The sequence below is a fragment of the Cupressus sempervirens genome, chromosome 1, assembly GCF_028749045.1.
Source record: "Cupressus sempervirens isolate cs-2001-9-10 chromosome 1, ASM2874904v1, whole genome shotgun sequence".
Lineage (NCBI taxonomy): Eukaryota > Viridiplantae > Streptophyta > Pinopsida > Cupressales > Cupressaceae > Cupressus > Cupressus sempervirens.
The window spans coordinates 606,126,419-606,140,259 of NC_143118.1; the positions used below are offsets into that span (position 1 = coordinate 606,126,419).

A 13,841-nucleotide genomic window follows, 5' to 3' on the forward strand; every position below is an offset into this window, starting at 1 on the left:
TTTGTACAAGCGAGCAGGGGAGCTTCTCTTATTGGAACCTCTCTGTGGCTTTTGAATATAGACCTAGAATATCGCCTCTGTGTCAACTTGATCGGCACTACATTGGGAATGGTTTGACAGTGGTTGTCATTCCAATGTGTCATTGGGATGTCTTGGAAAGTGGCCTTTCAAGGGCAAGCTTGCGTCTAGCACTTGGATTGTGCGTCATCACAAGTGAATGGGGAGAGCTCTCTATGAACGGTAGCATGGTGATTGCAAGAGAAAATTGACTTAGTAGTCAGAGCATTGGCCTCAGGCCATTGTGACGGCCTTGCAATTTCTCTTTAATTGCAACCTATGTTTGTGCAGTAGCAGAGTTTGCACCTAAGATTGGCCTTGTTCTTGACAGTTCCAGGAGATGACCTCCAAAACTTTTTGATTGGGCCCCTTCAAGGTGAAATTCATCCAGCTGATCAGATGAGCTCGATGACATTTCACTCCCTTGGCTCCATGAATTCAAATCTCCTAACTGATGAAAATCTTTTGCTCCTCTGACGACCTCATAAAAAATTGGGTCGTGGATGGCTATTTGGTAAAAATTTTCAATGATTTGGATTTTTAAGGCAGTTGTCGATGTGTTCGCTAATTTCTAATGCAGAGTGAGCCTCACACTAATAGCTTATTTAGGAGAGGTGGTTTTCGCGAGCCTCTCCCATGCCCCTCTCATTGATTCAATGTCAGTGTCAAGGCAGATGGATATGTCAAATTTTGAAATGGTGGATGCCGACGTTGAATCAATTAGAGGGGCATGAATCCCATCCTTGAGGTGCTATTCCTCGACTCTCCTTTAGATCATGTTTTCTTGTCACTCAGCTGGCATAATTTTAAATAAATGTTTGGCAGTGGTTGCCAGCCCTCACCACATCTACTTGGTGATTTTAAAACTTGATCTAAAATGGGAGCCCTTGTCTAGCATGTCCGTCCGGTGTTGCTCAGGTATTGCATGAATTTTTGCTATCAGTGCAAATCCCCCAATGAATGCCTAGCCTTGAACTCTCTCTTAGATCACCTTCTGCGATCACTCAACTGACACAATTATGAAAGAGACCTGGCAATAGTTGCCATTCTACAGTGCGTCTATTCAGCAATTTCGAAGTTGATCTAATGGCGAGCCCTTATCTATCCATGAGGTGGGTGCTTAGCGCTCTAGCAATTTTTTGTGTGCCTATTGCAGCTACAATGGGAGCTTTGATAAAAAAAGCTCTCGGTGATCCTCCCCAATAGAATTAGTGCTAGTTTTAGAGAAAGACATGTTATTTGGATTTGGAATATTGGCACCAGCATCATTTCTATTGGGAGGGCCGTGAAGCCATCCCGATTCTGCTATGCAAGGGATCTCTCCCCAGAGTGGTTCTCTTTGCAACAACTTCTTTGGCACAAAATTTTTGGAATGGTTCAGCAACGATTGTCATTCCAATGGTGTTGTTGTGGTGGTTGCCTGGGCAGTGATCTGAAGGGTGAGCTGTTGTCTAGCAGTTGGGCTGCGCATCACGAGTGACAAGGGAGCCTTTGTAATCAGAAGCTCCCCGTGGCCATTCGATGAGAAGAGCCATTGCTTTTGTGAGCAAGGACGAATGCAACCTCGGATTCCAAATTAAATCAATGACATTGGATCTATATAAGAGCGAAATGAAGTAGTAGCCCATTTGCTATGTGCGGCTCCCCAAAATTGCTCTTCTTTCTCACTCCATCGACACAAATTTGGGAGTTTTTTGATAGCAGTTGTCATTCCAATGTGTCATTGTGGTGATCTAGAGAGCAATGCTAAGGGCGGGAGGTTGTGTCTAGCATTTGGGATGTTTGTGCGAGTGAGCAGGGGAGCTTCTCTTATCAGACCCTCTCCGTGGCCTTTGAATATAGACCCAGTGCCGACAATATCGATGGATACAAGCCTTGGATTCTAAATTTGTTCACAGCTAACATTGGTTTTTGTAAGAGATGGGTACAAAAGCACATCTTGATTGCTATGCAAGAGCTCCCTAAGGTCGCCTCTATGCCAACTCGATTGGCACAATATTGGGAATGGTTCGACAGTGGTTGTTGTTCCAATGTGTCATCGGGGGATGTCTTGGAAAGTGGTCTTTCCAGGGTGAGCTCGCATCTAGCACTTGGATTGTGTGTTGCATCAAAAGTGAATGGGGAGATCTCTCTGTGAACGGCGGCATGGTGATTGCAAGAGAAAATTGACTTAGTTAGAGCATTGGCCTCAGGCCATTGTGACAGCCTTGCAATTTCTCTTTAATTGCAACCTATGTTTGTGCAGTAGCAAAGTTTGCATGTAAGATGAGCCTTGTTCTTGACAGTTCCAGGAGATGACCTCCAAAACTTTTGGATTGGGCCCCTTCAAGGTGAAGTTCATCTAGTTGATCGAATGAAGCTCAATGTGCTTGTATCTATTCCAAGACAGTAATGATGGTCATTAATTTGTGGTTGTGAGTATATCCCATTCGATAATCACAATGGTGGAGCTGGTGGGAAGTACTTATCACTTTGTTTTTTTGGATACCCTATATGTAGGTGTCTGCAAGGCTTGCAACACATTGCACATTTGGTGTTCGATTCTAAGATGTGTTGGTTGCTGAGTGTATGGAGTTGTATCTTTTAGCCAAGGCCTCCGTCTCTTGGCACGTTCTATCATTGCATTTTTATCTTGCTCGGATGGAAGGATGGAAAGACATGGTTGCACGGGTGCATTGCTCAACGTCCCTAATTTCATCAAGGGTCCACTCTCCACCCTAAGTTTTTTTCGATTGGTAGAGCCTTGGGATTAAGAGTGGGGTCAATGAAAGGTTTTGTTGCCACATAATTTATTCACTAGTGCGTTCTTGGTGCGTGCCTGCCTCTTCACTGTCTCATGCTACAGAAGTGCATGGCACTATCGTGACAACTTTTATGGTTTGGGCCAGTAGAAGCATAGAGTATTACCAATATTTTTTTTTTGGATGCGGAAACTCTCCATGCCCCATCCTGCCTGTGCGATCCAAACGACTGCAGCTCATGGGTTTTGCAAGAGATACTCTTCTTCAACTTGCCCCTAAAGAGAGCGTTCGGCATTTGCATTATGCAGACAAAAAGCCCAGGGCATTTCATCTCTCTTCAGATGCAAAATTTTGGGAGGGCTTGTCGAAGTATGGTCGTTTGTACGGGGTGCACCAAAAAGTGTGTAGGGGGCATATGCTTGGGAAATGGATGTCTCTGAGTCTCCTTACTCAGTCGTGTGCATGGTGTACATCTTTGCATTACAACTCTACTGCAAACATTTGTGATTCGAGAATTTTGGGGGAACAGGTTTCATACGAGATGTTCTTCTCAGGCTCCTACAAACTAGAGAGCTCGTCTTTGCAAAGCTCTAACAAGTGCAGGCCCAACGTGTCTGTCTAGGGGAAGATATCACACGAATGCTTTTTGCCAAGATGTGGATACTCACGGGTGGTTCCCTCGTAGTGCAGTTCTTTGGTATATGCATGTGCATGAGATTGAAGCTTGTCTGACAATGCTAGTGTGAGTGTTCACTGGTAGGAACTTTTCTGTACCTGTGCTAGTAAATCACATGTCACAGGGAATGGTTAGCGAGGTTGTGCTGGGAAAGGAGATATTTGCCAGAGGTTAGACATGTCCATGTATGCGGGCGGGCTCTCATCACCTATAAATGTGTGGAGGGGGTGTTATACATGATTCCCTTGAGTGGCCTTATAATTGAGGTGGTCACGTGCACAGTGATGCCCCTGCCAATCACATAACTAGCCATGTTTTCAACCTGCACACCCTTTAGCACGGTGGTCTTCGTTGGCACTTTGGCAACCAGCTCTTTGTCATGGGAAAATGTTTGTTGTGATCAAGAAGGATTTTTTCTATGTAGGTGCACCTCAATAGGTGTGTAGGAGGCATATGCCTAGGAAATGGATGTCTCTGAGTGGCCTTAAAATTGAGGTGGCTATGTGCGTGGTGCATCTCATATAGGCTCGAGGCTTCTTTTTGAGTGGGTTTCATATAGGATGTTCTTCCCAGGTTCCTATGAACAGAGGCTCCCTATTCGGCCCTCTCCGGTCAATGATAGGACACTTTCCTCTTGTGTGAAATCTTTGAACGTTGCGAGTCCTACATGTGCTATGACTGTCATTCTTGTTTCTTGTTCGGCAGATTATGTTTGGATGCATGATGGAGCAAATGCAAATTTTGGTTTCCCATCGCGGTGGGCATCCCTTTGCTATAGTAGGTCTTGGGGGTCCCCTCGTTGTTAGAAGCTACCTAGTTGATCCTGCCAGTAGTCATATGCTTGTCTAAAAGATTAAGCCATGCATGTCTAAGTATGAACTATTTCAAACTATGAAACTGCGGATGGCTCATTAAATAAGTTATACTTTCTTTGATGGTACTTTTCTACTTGGATAACTGTAGTAATTCTAGAGCTAATAAGTGCACCAAATCTTGACTCTCGGAAGGGATGCATTTATTAGATAAAAGGCTGGCACGGGCTCGCCTGCTATTTTGGTGATCCATGATAACTCGACGGATCACACGGCCTTTGTGCTAGCGATGCTTCATTCAAATTTCTGCCCTATCAACTTTTGATGGTAGGATAGAGGCCTACCATGGTGGTGATGGGTGACGGAGAATTAGGGTTTGATTCCAAAGAGGGAGCCTGAGAAATGGCTACCACATCTAAGGAAGGCAGCAGACGTGCAAATTACCCAATCTTGACACGGGGAGGTAGTGATAATAAATAACAATACTAGGCTCATCGAGTCTAGTAATTGGAATGAGTACAATCTAAATCCCTTAATGAGGATCCATTGGAGGGCAAGTCTGGTGCTAGCAGTAGCGGTAATTCTAGCTCCAATAGCATATATTTAAGTTGTTGCAGTTAAAAAGCTCGTAGTTGGACCTTGGGTTGTCACAGTCAGTCTGCCTTCTAGGTGTGCACTAGCCCTCACGTCCCTTCTGTCGGCGGTGTGTTCCTGGCCTTAATTGGCTGGGTAGCGGTTTCGACGCCGTTACTTTGAAAAAATTAGAGTGCTCAAAGCAAGCCTACACTCTAAATACATTAGCATGGAATAACGCGATAGGAGTCTGGTCCTATTCTGTTGGCCTTTAGGATTGGAGTAATGATTAATAGGGACTATCGGGGGCATTTGTATTTCATTGGTAGAGGTGAAATTCTTGGATTTATGGAAGATGAACCACTGCAAAAGAATTTTCCAAGAATGTTTTCATTAATCAAGAACAAAAGTTGGGGGCACCTTAGAAATCCAAAGAACGAAGCGCGAGCTAGCACCTTGCGTACTTGGGTCATCGAAAGACAAAAACATAACAAAATCATGACTCTCAGAAATGGATATCTCGGCTCTCACCATGATGAAGAGTGTAGCAAAATGCGATACTTAGTGTGAATTGTTGAATCCTATGAATCATCAAGTCTTTGAATGCAAGTTGTGCCCAAGGCCTCGGCCAAGGGCACGTGTTCCTGGGCATCGCACTACAAAATTTTTCCCTCCCCAGTGAGGAGCAAGGATGGCCATCTGTGTTCGAAAGTGGAATGTGGTCAGCTGAAATGAGCATGAGGTCCATTGATCCGTCATGACAAGTAGTGGCTCGCAAAGGCCAGCATTGGTTTGCGATAATCAAATGATTCCTCGTGAGGAACTTTATTTTGGTCTCAGTAGCCTACCATAGTGCAGGCATTGCTACATCTCTAAGCATATCAATAAGTAGAGGAAAATAAAATTACTAGGATTCCCCTAGTAACGACAAGCAAACTGGGAAGAGCCCAACATGAAAATTGATAGCGGCGCCTATCGAATTGTAGTCTGTAAAAGTATCCTCAATGACAGACCAGGCCCAAGTCCCCTGGAAGGGGGCACTAGAGAGGGTGAGAGCCCTATCATGCCTAGACCCTGTCGCACCACGAGGCGCTATCGACGAGTCGGGTTGTTTGGGAATGCAACCCTAATCGGGTGGTAAATTTTGTCCAAGGCTAAATACAGGCAAGAGACCAATAGTGAACAAGTACCGCAAGGGAAAGATGAAAAGGACTTTGAAAAGAGAGTTAAAGAGTGTTTGAAATTGCTGGGAGGGAAGTGCATGGAGGCCGGCGATGTGCCCCGATCGGATGCATAACAGTGTGAGGTAGTCTGCCGCTCAGTTTGGGGGATGCGCCAGCGTGGGTTGTCATGGTAGCACAAGCTCGACTTTTTGGTCACACAAATACTTCCATCATGGCAGTTGAGGACCAAAGCACATGGCTTTACGATGGGCTCTCAGGCACCTGTGCGCTCATGGCACTGGCCAGTGGGCTTTCCATCTGACCCATCTTGAAACACAGACCAAGGAGTCTAACATGTGTGTGAGTTGGCAGGTTGGGAAAACTTGCGAGGCACAAGGAAGCTGATTGGCGAGATCCCCTCAAGGGGGCTACACCGCCGACCGACCCTGATCTTCTGTGAAGGGTTCGAGTGTGAGCACACCTGTTGGGACCCAAAAGATGGTGAACTATGCCTGAGCAGGGTGAAGCCAGAGGAAACTCTGGTGAAGGCCCGCAGCGATACTAACATGCAAATCATTCATCTGACTTGGGTATAGGTGTGAAAGACTAATCGAACCATCTAGTAGCTGGTTTCCTCCGAAGTTTCCCTTAGGATAGCTAGAGCTCACATGCAAGTTTTATCAGGTAAAGCAAATTATTAGAGGCATCAGGGGCGTAACGACCTCGACCAATTCTCAAACTTTAAATAGGTAAGTCGATGCGGCTGCTCTGTTGAGCCGCACCACAGAATCATGAGCTCCAAGTGGGCAATTTTTGGTAAGTAGAACTGGCGATGCAAGATGAACCAAAAGCTGAGTTACAATGCCAAATTGTGCGCTAACCCAGATCCCACAAAGGGTGTTGGTTGATTAAGATAACAGGATGGTGGTCATGGAAGTCAAAATCCATTAAGGAGTGTGTAACAACTCACCTGCCGAATCAACTAGCCTCGAAAATGGATGGTACTGAAGTGCACAACCTATACTTAGCCGTCGAGGCAAGTGCCAGGCTCCAATGAGTAGGAGGACATGGGGGTTGTTGTGAAACCTTGGGCATGAGCCTGGGTGGATCGGCCCCCAGTGCAGATCTTGGTGGTAGTAGCAAATATTCAAATGAGAACTTTGAAGACTGAAGTGGGGAAAGGTTCCATGTGAATAGCACCTAGACATGGGTTAGTCGATCCTAAGAGATGGGGAAACCCTATTTCAAGGGTGCACTTTGCATGATCATCGAAAGGGAATCAAGTTAATATTCCCAAACTAGGACGTGGCGGCAAATGACAAAATTAGGAAATCTGGAGACATCGGCGGGGGCCCCGGGAAGAGTTTTCTTTTCTTTTTAACAGCTTGCCCACCATGAAATCGATTCAACCAGAGATAGGGTCCAGCGGTTGGAAGAGCACCGCACATCCTGTGGTGTCTGGTGCACCTTTGACGGCCCTTGAAAATCTAGAGGATCGAGTACCATTCACGCTTGGTCATACTCATAACCGCATTAGGTCTCCAAGGTGAACAACCTCTGGTCAATAGAACAATGTAGGTAAGGGAAGTTGGCAAAATGGATCCGTAACTTTGAGAAAAGGATTGGCTCTGAGGGTTGGGCCTAGGGGTCTGCACCCAAAACTCATGGGCTGTTGGCAGCCTACCCGAGCTGCTCTTGTGGTGAGGGCAGGCCGTCGTGTGTTGATCAGGCGATAGATGCAGGATGCCCCCTTCGGTGGGCTTTTCGTAGGTGGTGAACAGTCGACTCAGAACTGGTATGGACAAGGGGAATCCGACTATTTAATTAAAACAAAGCATTGTGATGGTAGTAACTATGACTCTCTTAAGGTAGCCAAATGCCTTGTCATCTAATTAGTGATGCACATGAATGGATTAATGAGATTCCCACTGTCCCTATCTACTATCTAGCAAAACCACAGCCAAGGGAATGGGCTTGCCAGAATCAGTGGGGAAAGAAGACCCTGTTGAGCTTGACTCTAGTCCGACTTTGTGAAATGATTTGAGAGGTGTAGAATAAGTGGGAGCTTTCAGGTACAAGTGAAATACCACTACTTTTAACATTATTTTACTTATTCTGTGAGGCAGAGATGGGGCAATGCCCCTATTTTTGGCCTTAAGGTGCATCTAGGCACACCGATCTGAGCGAAAGACATTGTCAGGTGGGGAGTTTGGCTGGGGCGACACATCTATTAAAAGATAATGTAGGTGTCCTAAGATGAGCTCAATGAGAACAAAAATCTCGTGTGGAACAAAAGGGTAAAAGCTCTTTTGATTTTTAGTTTCAGTATAAATACAAACCGTGAAAGCGTGGCCTATCGATCCTTTAGAATTTCAAAATTTGAAGCTAGAGGTGTCAGAAAAGTTACCACAGGGATAACTAGCTTGTGGCAGCCAAGTATTCATAGCGATGTTGCTTTTTGATCCTTCGATGTTGACTCTTCCTATCATTGTGAAGCAGAATTCACCAAGTGTTGGATTGTTCACCCACCAATAAGGAATGTGAGCTGGGTTTAGACCATCGTGAGATAGGTTATTTTTACCCTACTGATCATTCGTGCTGCGATAGTAATTCAACTTAGTATGAGAGGAACCGTTGATTCACACATTTGGTCACCGCGCTTTGTTGAAAAGCCAGTTGTGCAAAGCTACCATGTGTTAGATTATGACTGAATGCCTCTAAGTTAGAATCCATGCTAGATGCAGTGCATATCTCTCTCTGACTACATTGCAACCCGTAGTAGGGGTACTCTTGCACTCCTAGGGGCCTGTGTCATTGGCCATCTTTGATCGATGCACTAGCCTGTTGGAGCAACCTTGGATATTAATTTCAAGTGGTAAGCGAGAAGAATATTTTGCAGAAAACTTAAATAAGTGACATGGTATTGTAAGTGGTAGAGTGGCCTTGCTGCCACGATCCATTGAGATTCAACCCTCTGTCGCCTCGATTCATAAAACCTTTTTTGACTCTGAGGTAGGTGGGGTTTGTAATTTGCACGAGGGCGAGAAAATCTCACAAGTGCCAAATTCTGAGTGGGTGGGGTTTGCAAGGTTTTTTTTTGAGAGGTCGTAACAATCTCTTAGGTGCCAAATTCCCAATGGGTGGGGTTTGCAATTTATGCAAGTGCGGGAAAATCTTCCAAGTGCCATATTCTGGGCGGGTGGGGTTTGCAATTTTTGCGAGGGCAGAAAAAATCTCCCAGGTGCAAAATTTTGAGTGGGTGGGGTTTTGTGAAAATTTTCACGAGGGCAAAGAAATCTCCCAAGTGCCAAATTCTCGACGGGTGGGGTTTTGTCAAAAATTTTGTGACGGAGAAGAAATCTCCCAAGTGCCACATTCTGGGTGGGTGGGGTTTTGTAAAAATTTCTGCGAGGGTGAAAAAATCTCCCAAGTGCCAAATTCTCAGTAGGTGGGGTTTGCAATTTTCATAAGGGTGTAAAAATCTCCCAAGTGCCAAATTCCTAGCGGGTGGGGTTTGCAATTTCTGCCAGGGAGGAAAAATCTACCGAGTGCCAAATTCTTGGTGGGTGCAGTTTACAATTTACGCGAGGGCGTAAAAATCTCCCAGGTTCCAAATTCCTTGCAGGTGGGGTTTGATATTTCTTCCAGGGCAAAAAAATCTCTCGAGTGCCAAATTTTGAGCAGGAGTGAGGGGTTTTGTAGAAATTTCTGCCAGGGCAGAAAAATCTCCCCAGTGCCAAATTTTGGGCGAGTGGGGTTTTGTAAAATTTCCACAAGGGGGAAAAATATCTCCCAAGTCCCAAATTATGAGCTAGTGGGGTTTGCAATTTTTGAAAGGGCGGAAAAATCTCCCAAGTGCCGAATTCTCGGTGGGTGGCATTTTGTGATTTTTGCGAGTGCGAAAAAATCTCTCGAGTGCCAAAGTTTCCTCGAGGGCAAAAAAGTCTTCCAAGTGCAATTTCCATCTGGGTCGGGTTCGTAATCAGTGCAATTTTAGGCGGGTCAAGTTTGTAATTTCTATGAGGGCAAAAATATCTTCCAAGTCCAAATTTCGGGCGGGCGGGGTTTCGTAATTTCCAAGTGCCAAATTCTGAGTGGGTGGGGTTTGTAAATTCTACGAGGGTGGAAAAATCTTCCCAAGTCCAAATTTTGAGCAGGTGGGGTTTGTAAATTTTTGTGAGGGCAGAAAAATCTTCCGACTACAAATTCCAGGCAGGTCCCCAGGTTTTGTAATTTTTGTGAGGGTAGACGACTAATGTACATGATCCAAAATTGGTCAACTTATTTTTTTTGGTTAAAGCCCAAAGTTTTGAACTCAAATCGAGTTGGCTACCCCGACTTGAATTGCCTCCGAATTTTTTGCACAACCCATGTCACCATGCTCAACTTGATTCTAAGTGCCCCGAGTCATGTACGTGGTCCAAAAGAGGTCAAATTTTTTTTTTTTTGGGTTAATGCCCAAAGTTTTCAACTCGAACCGTGTCGGCAACCCTGACACGAATCGCCCCAACTACCGCAACCCCAAATCTAATCGCGTCGAGCCTTAACCACCTCCAATTTTTTTGCATGACTCATGTCACCATGCTCGACATGATTCTAAGTGCGCTGAGTCATGTGCGTGATGCAAACACGGTCAACTCTTTTTTTGGGTTAACGCCCAAAGTTTTCAACCCAAATTGTGTCAGCAACCCCGACTCGTATTGCCTCGAGCCTTAACCACCTCCAATTTTTCGCAGGACTCATGTCACCATGCTAGACTTTGTGCTCTCCATCATGTACGTGATCCAAAAGAGGTTAACTTCTTCCTTCTTTGGTTAAAACCCAAAGATTTCAACCTAAATCATGTTAGCAACCCCCACTCAAATTGCCTCGAGCCTTAATTGCCTGCAATTTTTTTGAACCACTCATGTCACCATGCTTGACTTGATTCTATGCACCCCAAGTCATGTACATGATCCAAAAGTGATTAATTCTTTTTTTGGGTAATGCCTAAAGTTTTTGAATCGACTCAACTACCTCGACTCGAATTGCCTCGAGCCTTAACCGCCTCCATTTTTTTTTTGCTCAACTCGTGTAACCACACTCACCTTAATTTTGAGTGGCCCGAGTCACTTACATGATCCAAAACCGGGTAACTTTTTCTTTTTTCTTTTTTTTGTCAAGTCCCAAAGTTTTGAACTTGAATAGAGTTGAATGCCCGGACTTGAGTCGTCTCCAAATTTTTTGCATGACTCATGTCACCGTGCTCGACTTGATTCTAAGTGCCTCGAGCCATGTACGTGATCCAAAAGCGGTTAACTTTTTCTTTTTGGTTAACACCCAAAGTTTTCAACCTGACCCACCTCGGCAACCTTGAGTCGAAGCACCTTGAGCCTTAATGGCCTCCAATGTTTTTGCATGACTCATGCCACCGTCGACTTTTCGCTCGAATCATGCCACCTAGGGCACCTTGATGCTACGTGACCGGAGCCCTATGCGCGATCCAAAATTGGGTAACATTTTTTTTTGAACTCCCAAAATTTCATTCTTTTTTTCCTTATGGGGCCTATCATGATCTCTTTTAATAAAGAAAATTCTCAAATAGGATCATTTTTGCTACACTACCTCGAATCTGGCTAGCTAGGCGTAACGCCACGAGTTAGCTTGGCAATACGCGAACTGAAACCTATGTGTGATCCAAAAGCGAGTAACTTGTTTTTTGTTTGTAATGCCCAAAATGTAGCACTTTTCACTGTACAGGGCCTCCCATGATTTTTTTTTCCCCTCATCGACCCACTCTAGCGACCCAATCGGGTCGCCCGAGGCTGGGGCGATGGAGATGGGTTGACCCAGTCGGGTGACCCAGTCCTGGCTGGGGACAAAAAGTTGATTCTATAAGTTTGCTTGCCAATTTTTCTAGCCAGGTCAGGTCACCAAGTCATCTGACCATGTGGTTTTTTCCAAATCAAGAATTGAGTCTTTAAGTCTACTCATAGCTTGGCAAGCCTGCTCACCAAGATGACTTACCGTCTTGCCTCACCAGGTTACCTCTTCTTTAAGACCACTCACCATGTTGGCTCCCCAAGTCATCTCACTGAGTCGACTATTCAGGTTGCCTCACCAAGTTGACTCCTTAAGTTTTCTCACCAAGTCAGCTCCCTAAATCAGCTCACCAAGTCGACTCACCTAGTCATTTTACCACCTTGCCCCAAAAAGTGTGCTCACCAAGTTGCCCCACCAAGTTGCTTCTCTAAGCCCACTCACCATGTCAGCTCACCAAGTTGATTGTTCAAGTACATTTCCAAGTCAACTCTTTAAGTTCGCTCACCAGGTCAGCCCACCCAAGTCACCTCTTTAAGTTTTCTCTCTAGGTCGGCTCGCCCAAGTTGCATCAACGAGCTAACTTGTTGAGTCACCTCACAAACTTGACTCTTTAGGTGTGCTCAACAAGTCAACTCACCAAGTTGACTCACCATCTCACCTCCATAAGTTGGTTTGCTGAGTTACCCCACCAAGTCACCTCTTTAAGCTCGCTTACCATGTCAGCTTGTCAGGTCGACTCACCAAGTTGACTAATCAAGTAGGCCCACCAAGTCACCTCAAGGATAGCTCCTCACCATGAGTCACCTCAGTATGTTGACTCAATGAGTCACCTCACCATGTTTACTCAATGAGTCACCTCACCATGTTGACTCTTTGAGCCCGCTCGCAAGGTCGCCTCACCAAGTCGACTCGAGTACATTGCCAAGTTGACTCTTTAAGTTCGCTCACCAGGTCGACTCACCAAGTCAGCTCACCATGTCATCTCAATGAACCAACTTGCCAAGTTTCCTCACCATGTTAGCTCTCTAATTCCACTCGCCAAGTCGCCCCACCAAGTCGCCCCATTGAGCCCACTCATTACGTCAGTTTGCTAGGTTGGCTCCCCGTGTTAGCTCGCCAAGCCAAAAATTAAAGCACGCTCACCAAGTCTACCCCCAAGTCATCTCCCTAGGTCAGCTCACAAGGTGGACTTGCAAAATTTCATTAATGAGTTTACTCTTCAAGTTTTCTCGCCAAGTTGACTCCCCAATTCGGCTCGCCAAGTCAGCTCACCAAGTTCGCTCGCCAGGTCGCCTCCCCAGTTTGGCTCACCATGTCATCTAAATGGACTAACTCACCGAGTGGCTTCACCAAGTTGGTTCTTTAATTCCACTTGCCAAGTTTCCCCACCAACTCACCTCGTTAAGCCCACACGCCATGTCAGCTCACTGTGGCAATTCCAGTGCGTTCACCAAGCTGACTCTTGCAGTTTTCTCACGAAGTGGGTTTCACCTTGCCAAGTCAACCCCACCAAGTCGCCTCAATGAGTTGACTCTCTAAGTTTTCTCACCAAGCTAGCTCAAGCATAAGTGTCGAGAAGTTATTGTCAATTTTCAGTGGAAAAATATGCTAAAAATCTTTAGGCTCACCGTTGGAGGCCTTAGAGTGCTTGAATGAGGTTTGAAAAATTGAGGGAAGGGTTATAATAATTCCTAAGCCTGTAGATCAGGAGCTAGCATACAATTTCCTATTTAAGAAAGGCCCAAACGTTGTCTAGGACAACTCTGGGTGATAGCTGGCAGCTTGTCTTGCAAACTGTTGTAGTGAAGGTGCTCGTGTGGGTTAGCATATTGTGCTTATGAATTATGCAATTCCACTTCTGCGATCCAAATGCCAAGACCACATTTTGTTCTCACATTTTCTATTATTTCTATGGTTCTGTTATAATTTTATGGTATTAACGACACCTTCCTGCATCACCTCACCAAGTCACATCTTAAGCCCTACTCACAATGTCAGCTTTCCAAGTTAGCTGAAC

General features: G+C 45.2%; 2 non-coding genes and 1 pseudogene across 2 annotated transcripts; all 3 read left to right on the top strand.

Moving 5' to 3' along the window:
* Positions 1 to 4,284: 4,284 nt before the first annotated feature.
* Positions 4,285 to 5,334, top strand: LOC149578898 (18S ribosomal RNA; annotated as a pseudogene).
* A 25-nt stretch (positions 5,335 to 5,359) lies between these two features.
* On the top strand, positions 5,360 to 5,513 carry LOC149578899 (5.8S ribosomal RNA). The gene has a single exon (XR_016358197.1). It is a non-coding gene; the product is annotated as a 5.8S ribosomal RNA (ribosomal RNA).
* Positions 5,514 to 5,699: 186 nt separating this feature from the next.
* On the top strand, positions 5,700 to 9,013 carry LOC149578900 (25S ribosomal RNA). Its single transcript, XR_016357939.1, has one exon. It is a non-coding gene; the product is annotated as a 25S ribosomal RNA (ribosomal RNA).
* The last annotated feature ends 4,828 nt before the right edge of the window (positions 9,014 to 13,841 follow it).